Source organism: Lissotriton vulgaris, chromosome 10 (genome assembly GCF_964263255.1).
Source record: "Lissotriton vulgaris chromosome 10, aLisVul1.2, whole genome shotgun sequence".
NCBI classification, from domain to species: Eukaryota; Metazoa; Chordata; class Amphibia; order Caudata; family Salamandridae; genus Lissotriton; species Lissotriton vulgaris.
The window spans coordinates 176,501,381-176,513,404 of record NC_141698.1 but is presented as its reverse complement, the minus strand read 5'-3'; the positions used below and the strand labels follow the sequence as shown (position 1 = coordinate 176,513,404).

The window sequence follows — 12,024 nt, the reverse complement described above, 5'->3', positions numbered from 1 at the left end:
TCTGAAAAAACATATAACATATCAATAGAATTCATAACATCACAATCATTAAAGATATAGAGAAAATAATAACTATTAAAATCATTGTCATACTTAACCTAATAATCATTTAACATTATTTAATACAGTTTTATAATGAAACACATAACACCCAATTTTCCAAATAAACCCAACAATGACATCATAAAACAATCATTAAACATAGATTTGTATATAACATCATAGAACAAATATACCCAAATGAAAATAAATTAAAATTACATTATACACCACACTTTTATACTAAACAGTATTTTAAATATCAGTATTACTTTCATTCTTAAGATACTGCAAGCATTATATGACTGAATATGATTCAGGCTAGTGGAAATCTCTGTCTAACATAGAAAAACGTTTGGGCCATCTGTTTCACTAGAATACTTACTTGCCTTATAGGGATATTAACTAGTGGTGTTTGCTGTGATTTCCCTCCAAAAGCCTTCTATAGAGCCATCAAACATCTAGGCATGTGTTCTGCACAGAACAAGCCTTGTACCACCACCATGTCTCAAAACCAGGGTCAGCCACTCTTCATCATATGGCCGGGATGCCTGTCACCCCCTCCCAACACAATCCCCAAGGATGGGAAGACGGACGCAGTTCTGAACTTTTGGAAGGCGGGAGGGAGTCACCCTCCCGGCCGTATTTATTAAAATATGAAACAAAATTAAAACATAAAATAACAGTTTCATATCATGTACAATTTTCATTTATTACATTTCGATGAAGACATGTTCATTGGCTAACCTTAACAAATCTCTAATACAAAGGTTTCCTAGCCGAGTCTAACATCCTGCAAATGCATACATTCTAAATTAAAATTGTACATCCTAGCATTAAGGGCCAACGGCAAGGTCACAACCGGTGTCAGATCCCTACTACCAAAACTCTCGCCCTCACGGTGTGAGTGGCGGCCGCGCAGAGGACTGTACCCTCCGTGCCAACTCCAATTTCCCTTGTCTTGTTGGGGGCCCCTATTTCAGCTCGACGCCATCTTAAAGGTCGTCCGAGCACCCGTGTGAGGTATCTGTAGGAAGGACAGCGTGGACTCCCCCCCCCACCCCACACTCTCTCTCACATCCGCCGTCGCGGATATCCGGGCCCCGGGAAATTCGTAGGAGGGGCATATAGCCGCCTCCTCCCCTGGAAGGGGCCTATGGCCGTCTCCCCTTAGGCGACCCATCCTTAGTGGGTGCCGCCTCCCAGTGGGAGGGGCCAATGGCCGCCTCCCCCCGGGCGCTCCCATCCATAGTGGGTGGCGCCCCCCTCTAGGGACCTTGAAATTACTGCTCACCGATCATGACCTTACCGCCACAGGCCGGATAGTTGACCGGCTATCCGCCCCCCCCACAAACTCCTCCTAAAGGTCATGCTTCCTCAAACCCCTTAGCCATGCTATGAAGTCTCCTATGAGTAAGACATTCCCCTCCCGGGACAGGTGAACCCCATCATTGAGATACATGTGATCACCCCGAATACACCCATGCGGAATGCTATGCAACTGCGCAGAGCGAAACAATCTACCTATTTTGTTGTTAACCTTCTTCGCCGAATGGTTCAGAGCTGACACTGAAAGGCCCCCCCACCAAACCCGTCTGGGAATTATGTGGGACCAGGCAATCGTGCACCCCGGGATTCTTTTTACCAACCAGCTAACGGCGGACAAAACTCGCTCGAGTAATACTTGCCTACCAATTGTCACCAAGTCATTGCCCCCCAGATGTACTATGATTACAGATGGCGGTGACCTCTGCCGCCCTAAGAGACCCTCAACAAAAGATTCAAACTGGTCAATACAGAGCCCGCCCCTTCCGTGGAAGGCCACTCTGTACCCGTATTCCCCAGCTGCGTGAGTCACGTCACCTGCTTTGAATACGTCCCCGGCCCGCCTCACGTATGAGTGGCCCACGACCCACACCACTCTCTCCTCAGCAGGCGATCCGTGACCGCTGGTCCCCTGGTGCTGGGTCGACTGCAAATTCCGCCCCGCATGATATGCTCGCGAAACTGTAAATCAAACAGAAGACAAGAAGCGTGAGTGCATGTAACTTGACTTCACAACATGTGCAATCGCACATACCTTTTAAAACAATTCGAGGACCATCGTCCTAACTGTTTCACCTCTTCCGCACTCTGACCCCTGGCTGTAGCCTCAGTAGCAGCCCCTATCCTAAAGGAGTGGGTCCCAAAATCGCTCGGGTCCATGCCCGCCGCCTCGATTGTCAGTGCTAGCACCCTCTGGAACTGAAACCTCGTCAGTGGGGTGGCATCGATGTGCCTCAGCAAACCCCCCCCCCATGTATCCGCCCTCAGTGCCAAGTATTCCTCAATGCACCTTATCGGGCACGTGGGGGACTCTCGCATGCGCTGGACAACAACACTGTTTCCCATAGCTCCCTGGTCAGTTTTGGACCTAGCTATCGTGACTACCATCGAATCACCCCTAATTAGGATGTGATCCCTGCACAAGCCTCCCTCCACATCTTTCTTATTTCTTGCGACCAGTTCGCTCACCCGCATAGCCCCATGGAACGCTAATGCAAAAGCTGCCCGGAACAGAACTGCTTCGAATTGGGAGGAGCATGTCGTGACTAGTTTCGCCATGAGTAGGGACAACCTTTCTAAGCCAATCGGGCGCCTCTCGTCTTGCCTACGACCCTCGAGGCGCTGCCAGCCACGAAGGGCTTTCTTCACAAAAAAGGAACCCGTTGGGTCTTTTATGCCATGCACCTGCGCCATGAATGAAATGGCCGCCCTATGCCTATTGGCCGTCGCCGCTGATCGGCCTTCCCTGTGCAGTGCTACCAGGAACCCTAGAAAGGAATCCTCCTGGCCCCAGTTCTGATTCCCTGTCGGACCCAAAAATGCACAAAAGGAACGAAACGCTCCTTCGTATGCCTTCCTCGTCCTGGGGGCTAAGCTTGCTGCCACGAGGTCTTGTAATCCGGGGCACCGATTAGCCAGAGTGCTTCGGGGAATGGTGCCGCCGCTAGGTCCGCTGTAGGTAGATAACCCCTGAACGCCTGCATATGTGAACGAGAGAGTGCATCAGCCGCATGATTCAGTACACCCGGCACATGTTTCGCCCTGAACTGTACATTCAGTCTCATGCAAAGCAGCACAACTTCCTTCAACAATCTCAAGATCCATTTGCAGCGTGCTGCCTGATTGTTAATGCATTCAACAACAGTCATATTGTCAGACCAAAATACCACAGAGCGGTCTCTGAACTCGTCCGGCCATGCCATCAGAGCAACAAAAATAGGGAATAGCTCGAGGAACCCTATGTTACCTGTGAGACCGCTGGTGTGCCACCACGTCGGCCATGTTTGCGCCGACCATCGATTACCAAAGATGGCGCCGAATCCCACGCTCCCCACCGAGTCGGTCCATAAACCCAGCTCGTCCGAAGACGCTGGCGGCTTGTTCCACACTACTCGACCGTTGAAGTCCGCCAGAAATGCCAACCAGATGCGCATATCCTGGCGAACCTCTGCAGACAGTCTCGTGCGGTGGTGTCCCTCCTTGAGACCAACCATAGCTTGTGCAATAGAGCGTGAAAACGGGCGGGCCATTGGTATCACTCTCAAGGCGAAGTTAAGCTGACCTACTGCTTGCTGTAGCTGGTGCAGGGTGACCTTCTCCTTACTAAGGCACAGTTCCAGGGAAGCCCTAAATTTAGCTACCTTTCCCGCTGGCAAACGGAAACATCCCTCCACAGAATCGAGCTCAATTCCCAGAAACTCGAGTGAAGTAGATGGTCCGACCGTCTTACCTGGTGCCAATGGCACTCCAAACTCCCCCATGAGGGAGCAAAAGTCCAGTAGCGCCTGCGCACATTCCGTGTCGCCGGCTGCTCCCAAGAACAGAAAGTCATCTAGGTAATGCATAACATGCCTATGCCCTGAGGCCTCGGTGAATGCCCACTCTAAAAAACAGCTGAATGTTTCAAAATAGGCACAAGAAATGGAGCAACCCATCGGCATGTATTTATCCATGTAATAACGTCCTTGGAACGCAAAACCTAGCAAACGCTGATCCTGTGGGTGTACCGGGAGCAACCGGAACGCTGATTCGATATCGGATTTCGCCATCAGCGCCCCGGGGCCCTGGCGATTTAACATGGTGACGGCATCATCGAATGATGCGTACCTCACCGAACAGACTTCTGGGTCAATAGCATCGTTTACTGAGAGACCCCTTGGAGCAGACAGATTATGGATCAGCCTAAATTTCCCCGGGTCTTTTTTGGGGACCACCCCTAATGGGAACAGATGAAATTTTCTACTGGCGGGTGCCAAAATGGGCCAGCGATTCGGGCTAGGGTCACCTCTTAAGCGATTTTCCTCTCCACCACACCTGGATTATGTTGTGCCGAAAGCTGGTTTTTACGAAAAGGTTCCCCACGAAAATCCCCCGCCGGGATGTGGAAGCCATATAAGAATCCCTTCCTCAACACCCCAGCAGAGACATAATCAGGGTATTTGTTTAACCACGGAGTCATAGCCATGAGATCAACGGGAGTGGGCAATTGTACACAACGATCCCCCTCAGTCTTGTTTGGACCCTCCTCTACCTCCCGATCCGCTATTTTTTGACCTGCATGAACTCTCCGGGTGCGAGGAATTCCCTAACCCGCACACGCATGTTTGAACTTACATGCCCCTTGCGGTCTGGTACAGTTGCCTCTATTGAAGCCCCAACAGACCCCCCGCTTTCCACCATTTCCGCCGGTTCTTGGCTGGTGATCGCCACCGGCGCCTGCTCGAAAGGGCACCGCAGGCTGCTGGCGGGAAAACCCCGACCCATTCCCACCCTGTGAGGACGTCCTCGACGCGCCAGGCAGGAGCTGCTTCTGCCAAGAAATCGAGTCGAGGCAATCCCATGTCAGAGATGAATCATACTCTTTCGCTTTACGGAATTTCATGTCGTAACCCATCCATTCATTCCCCTCATATGTCTTGTAAAAATCCATTATACGTGCCTGATAACAAGACAATTCAGGCAATACCTCGGGCTTACGCCCGCCAATAATCGCAGTAAACATTGCAAAGGCCTTGGCCCAATTTGTTATCGTCTCATCCACCCTGAATCCCGCCATTTTGGCTCGCCAGACACTCGAGTGCCACAAATCTTTCTGTGTCTTAGCATACTCCATCTCGCGATGGTCAGTCAACAACGAAAACATATTAACACCTTTACTGCTAAAGCAATATTTTACTGCTCATTTAATTTCCATTGAAATCAATGAAAAGTGCATGACGAGTTACCCTTGTCATTAGCAGCCAAGAGGTTAACATACTTGTCTGCCCATATCAATTCTTTCGTGGCCAACGGGATATGTTGAACCACTCTTTCCCGCCTTGAGGGCAAAGAGCCTCCCCCGCCACTGGCAAAGCGAGCTTACCCGGTTCGGTCGTTGTTCCCGCCGTTTTCTCGATACCACTTGCCGGTCCTTCTGGGGTCACCTGTGGGGAGACAAGAGGGAGATTCGCCTTCGCGGCATCTCGTGACTGCCGCAACTGCTGGATTAGTAATTTGGCCTCTTCGGCCGTGTCTCCGGGCGCCGTAGCACCCCCTGCCTTTTTGTTGAGCCATGCGGCCAACTGGGTGGCCAATTCGGGAGGCATGTCCTCGTCGTTGGCGGGCGTAATCACAACCGGAATCGGTTGACCCGCGTCTGGGGTTGGAACTGGGGCATCAGCTGGTATGGCAGGGCTGACCGGGGGTACCTCAGGGACCGGAACCTCCCCTGCCGCCGCCCTCCTCTTGACCCGTTTCCCCCTACCCTCAGGGACGACTCCCGGCAATGCCGGGCCTACTACCTTCTTCGGGTTACCAGGCTTGTTCATTGCGGCCAGTTGCTTCTTAATGCCCGCCATATTACGACCAAGCGCTGGAACTTGACCGATGCTTCGTTCTATTCTCGTCATTCTGTTCACCAACATGCGAAGAACCTGGTCTGTCTCGGAACCCTTTCCTGCCTTCTTGCCAGACATGGTTCGATTATCTACTCTGGGTCGATCAAGACAGTCCGGGACTCTTCTCTGCAAAGTCACTGAAAGAGAAACACAAGAATTACAAGTTCTCAAAATTGCTCCTTGTTCCGTCGAGGGCTCACGTGCAGCCTTCAGAGCACAGGAACAAGAGGACGCTTCTTCGGATTCCCGCTCTCTTTATTCTTCTTCGGGAGGGCGTGTACCCTCCGCCGGTACGCCTACTGGGCGTGGCCATCGGTGTAGGTGTCTAGGACAACCCCTCTTGGGCGGGAAAAGGCGCGCCCCGGCTACGCCGCTTCGGGCATACCAGCCGAGACACGCCCCCGCCCAAAATGGTTTCCCGGGAGGATCGGTGCACCCAACCATGCGTTCGGGGGGACCGAGTGGTCGCCCCTTTCCATACTGTGTGGTTGTGACTGTGGCCCTCTGCTGAACTTAAACCCAAAACTTTTGAACCGTGCTTCAATTCCTTTGGACTTTTGTTTGCCCGCTGTTGAACGTGTGGACAATATCTAAACAAAAATCTCAACATGTTTCAAAATTTGTAAGCTCCCAGAATTTTTGGGAAAGCTGAAAACGTAGTTGTGCCGCTTGATATGAAAATACTGGTATATCCAGACATTCACCGTTGTGAGAAGTACAAGTTATTAGTTACTAATAGTTGGTATTAGACCCATTTACCATTTGCCCCCGGAATCAGAAAGGGAATGGACACCAATTTTCTTCGCCCTGGTAATTTTTTCCTTTATTCAAACAAACATGCTATTCCGCCATGACGCATTTAGCCCCTAGAGGCCTTGATCACATGAAGTACTGATGTTTCCCAGAAATTTTAAAGTGACAAGTACAAACGTAACAGAAAACAGCAGTATGTTGTCTTTACAGCAGTGTTGAAACCTTTTCATTAAAAAAAATGTAACTGTTTCTTTTCATGTTTCAGCAATGCGCATAAAATGTTGCACATAATACTATTGTTGCGTAATTTCAATTGCACTACTGACTGTATAAATACATTTTAAATGCTAAAAGAAATTCATTCAATGTGCAAAAATGCGTCAGTCAAGTGAATACACTTTAAATGTAAAGGAATTTCATTCAGTGTGCAAAATATTATCATTCAAGTAAGATATAAACATTTCAACATGCAAAATACGCAACTGAAAGTGCAAAATGCGCAATTGAAAGTGCAAAATAAGCAATGTAAGGTGGATAAATACTATGACAGTGAATACTGATTTTCCAGTGACTCCAACCTAGTACGGTAAACAGTCAAAATATCGATTTTTTTATTTCGACTTACACTTATATCGAGTTGCTAATGTCGATGGGACAGAATATCGATGTCCAGAATATCGATGGCCAGAATATCGACCCTAAGGTAAGTAATATCGAAATTACTTATATCGATAGCATATATATCGATGTAAGTAATTTCGATTTACTAATATGTGTTAGAAATTTTAGTTAAGTATTTAAATTAATTGTTATAATATGTGTTTAATATGTTTTTATAAATAAAAAATATATAAAAGTAAATAATATGTTTTACTACCAGAGCGGGTTGTGGGGTTTTAGGGGAATAGGGTGGGAAGTAATTTATTTGTAATTAAATAATTATTTTTTAATGATTAATTTATTTTGCAATTAAATATTAATTGGCAATGAATTATTTTAATTGATTAATTGATTAATTAATTGATAATTTATGTATATTTTTAAGTAAATTATATGTTTTACTACTGGAGCGGGTTGTGGGTTTGTAGGGGAATAGGGTGGGAAGTAATTTATTTGTAATTAAATAATTATTTTTCAATGATTAATTTATTTTTCAATTCAATATTAATTGGCAATGAATTATTTTGATTGATTAATTGATTAATTAATTGATAATTTATGTATTTTTTTAATTAAATTATATGTTTTACTACTGGAGCGGGTTGTGGGTTTATAGGGGAATAGGGTGGGAAGTAATTTATTTGTAATTGAATAATTATTTTTTAATGATTTACTTATTTTGCTATTAAATATTATTTGGCAATTCATTATTTTAATTGATTAATAAAATTAATTAATTGATAATTTATGTTTATTTTTAACTAAATTATATGTTTTACTACTGGAGCGGGTTGTGGGTTTATAGGGGAATAGGGTGGGAAGTAATTTAATTGTAATATTAATTAATTTTGGGTAAAGGGGTATTTTTAGGGTTAAGGGTCAGTTTTCAGTTTTTGGGTAAAGGGGTATTTTTAGGGTTCAGGGTCAGTTTTTAGTTTTTGGGTAAAGGGGTATTTTTAGGGTTCAGGGTCAGTTTTCAGTTTTTGGGTAAAGGGGTATTTTTAGGGTACAGGGTCAGTTTTCAGTTTTTGGGTAAAGGGGTATTTTTTGGGTTCAGGGTCAGTTTTCAGTTTTTGGGTAAAGGGGTATTTTTAGGCTTCAGGGTCAGTTTTTAGTTTTTGGGTAAAGGGGTATTTTTAGAGTTCAGGGTCAGTTTTCAGTTTTTGGGTAAAGGGGTATTTTTTGGGTTTAGGGTCAGTTTTCAGTTTTTGGGTAAAGGGGTATTTTTAGGGTTCAGGGTCAGTTTTAGGTTTTTGGATAAAGGGGTATTTTTAGGGTTCAGGTTCAGTTTTCCCTACTGTTGCACCCACTGGAGTGGGAATAGTAATTATTGTTAAGTAAGTATATATTATATATGATTTTTAATTATTATTTTTTAAATTAAATATGTATTATACATTTTTTTACCATTATTACATATATTTAAATATGTTTAAGTAATTAATAAGTATTATTTACAGTATTTTTTATGTTATTTTAAATTTTAAAAAAATCGATATATTTAACAACGATATTTTTAACATCGATATTATTTTTTCGATATTTTGGTACTTACCATGTTGTACATAGGGTGTCGATATTTTTGCTATCGATAATTACGCCGATATTTGTGTAGGTCGAAATTCTGTCATAGATCCACCTAGTACATTGGGAAATGCTTGTGTGAAACGCGCAACAATGATTGTGTCATTCATATATATATATATATATATATATATATATATATATATATATATATATATATATATTTAGTAGCAAAAATAATGACGCCGCACTCTTTTCGGATAGATTACAACAGGATTTATTCCAGCTCTGACATACTTCCTTCATCTACGCGTTTCGAACAAAACTGTTCTTGATCACGGTAGTTACAAGTCCGTTTTCAGTTTCATGAATTTATACTCTACACACCACTTTGACAGCATTGTGGGTGAGGTAGTTTGAACTTGGCTTATTAAAGCCTATCGATGTCCTTGCGCAAACCATTAGCCAAATTCAGGTTATATGTTTAGTTGAGTGGCAATAGATTAAAATTGGCGTTTAATCCATCGCCACTCAACTAAACATATAACCTGAATTTGGCTAATGGTTTGCGCAAGGACATCGATAGGCTTTAATAAGCCAAGTTCAAACTACCTCACCCACAATGCTTCATAACTTTCAAAGTGGTGTGTTGAGTATAAATACATGAAACTGAAAACGGACTTGTAACTACCGTGATCAAGAACAGTTTTGTTCGAAACGCGTAGGTGAAGGAAGTATGTCAGAGCTGGAATAAATCCTGTTGTAATCTACCCGAGAAGAGTGCGGCGTCATTATTTTTGCTACTAAATAACTATGAGCCGAGTCCTTGTCTCGCCGCCGGCACCAGCTGGAAGCCGCTCCTCCTTGTAAAAGGATGTTTGATGCCAAATATATATGTATATATATATATATATACATATATATATATATATATATATAGATATATATATGTATTCATCCTACCAGCATATGACTCTTATTTGCATAGCTACCCAATACTTTCTGAATTACCCCTGATTAATCATCTGGACAAAACACACAAACTACATTATTGATAAAACCACATATTTCACAAAAATTGTTTCATCACTGATTTAATTTAATGTTTCTGTAATTAAAATTCAATATGCAGTATTTCTAATTGTATTCCTGTTAACTGCTGTGAGAAACCAAAATCAAAGCACCCATATTCAACAATCAGTATCTCTTATGCATATGCTGTTGGAGTGTAGATTATGATTTACTTATGAGTTAATACAAACAATAGCAAATACTGGACAATAATACATTTCCTAAATTTAAAAAGTAGAATTGTGATTAGAATTGTGAAACCTAAGTACATTAAAATAAAAACCATAGATTTCCTCGGTTAAAACAATAGCGCAATCTGGTGATGTTCTAGGTTGTTGCTTTTGCTGGGTAAAAAGAAGCAACTCATTTTTCTCACCTTTTCACTTGTGAATTATGGCACTAACTTAGGGGAAAAAATTAGCAAATTCTTCGCCGAAATTATGGCGTAGCTATTTCTAAGTTGGAGGTGCAAATAGATTATTGGTTGAAGCTCCCACTTTCCATGGCCGGACGAGTAGCCCTAATTAAAATGATAATCCTCCGCAAATTTCTTATAATTATTCCAGAATATCCTGATTCCCCTGACAAACAAGTTTTTTAGCACACTTCGTACCCATTTGATCAGGCTGGTCTGGGGTGCTAGGACACCCAGGGTTAGATGGCAAGTCATGACACTCCCTTGCTCCAGGGGAGGGTAAGGCTTTCCAGATCTGCGGCTGTACTATCTGGTGGCACAGTGCAGTTTTGCACAGGCATGGTATCACCCGGACTTCAGGATTACTTTTCTGAGACCGGAATCAGATTTTTTTCTTCCAGAAACACTGGCCGCGGTTCTGCCCGTTGGTATCCCGCGAGACCGTACTGATATCCAGCCAGTCTCCACGACTAGCTGGGCATGGGCCACGCTGGGGCATCTCACGAATGCCCAGATCGTGTATTCCTCCGACTTGCCACTTCCCAACACTAAATTACTGCTGATAACGGGGGAAAAGCTTATACAGAAGACCTGCGCCAAGTACCGTATCGCCAAAATGGGAGATTTTTTCCCTGCGGGCCATGTATTTGACGCGGAAGACACGTCTATTTTTCCAGATGTTACATTCATGGATAGGTTTGTTCTTGCCAGGCTTTGATCAGCTCTGCGGGCCGGGTTCCCCGACTTCCCACTGGAACCCCTGTCTTTTCTGCCGCTTACAATGGTGATAGGTAGTAGCAGGGGGGTCCATTTGATTTCGCAACTTTTAACACCTGATTTGATCCCGAGTGATAATTGCAGAGTGCGGAGTGCATGGGAAGCGGATTTAGGTAACCAGATATCTGACGAATAATGGACAGCATGTTGCCTGGAGACAAAAACAGTTTTTATAAACAGCAGGCACAAATTGATCCACTTAAAGTTTTTGCGACAAATGCATGTCACCCCGGTCAGAGCACACAAGATAGACCCTAACAGACCCCACCACCGTCGGAGATGTCAAGCCCCTCAAGGCGATTTTGCACACCTCTCCTGGACGTTCCCACAAATACATACATATTGGGTTGAAGTTCACCACACATTGAGCAAGATCATCCAGGTTCAGGTGGACCCACAGCCCGAGATCGCACTCCTGGGATATGTTGTGCAGCTCCCACTCAAGGTTAGATGTTTGGCGGCTATCGCCTTGCTATTGGCCAAAAGAGAAGTGGCAATACACTGGGGAGGTAGAAGAGCACCCACAAGACAAAGCTGGCTCCAGAGCTTGGCATCCTGTTCTAACAGGAGTGAGCAGTACGCAGACACTGCCCCCCCCCCACCCAGCCTCCAGACCAAGAGACATTTGGGGCCCCTTCAGGGAGTACCTTGTAGCACAGCAGCAGGACCACCCCTCGCAGCAGGAGCAGGGCCTGGTGCCAGTAGGAGTGGGATAGCTGCCAATTTGTATTGATGTGTACCTTGATTCCCAACACAAATGCCATATACTGTCGTCTGCCAAGCTTGCTGCATCTCCCGATGGATAGGTGGGGGGTGTAGCTGGGACTAATACATTGTTTTTTAATTTTTTTTTAGTTGGCAGTA

General features: G+C 44.7%; 1 protein-coding gene across 1 annotated transcript in view; it reads left to right on the top strand.

Moving 5' to 3' along the window:
- Positions 1-12,024, top strand: part of MYO15A (myosin XVA) — a 1,716,372-nt gene that overhangs the window by 1,279,158 nt on the left and 425,190 nt on the right. The window lies entirely within an intron of this gene.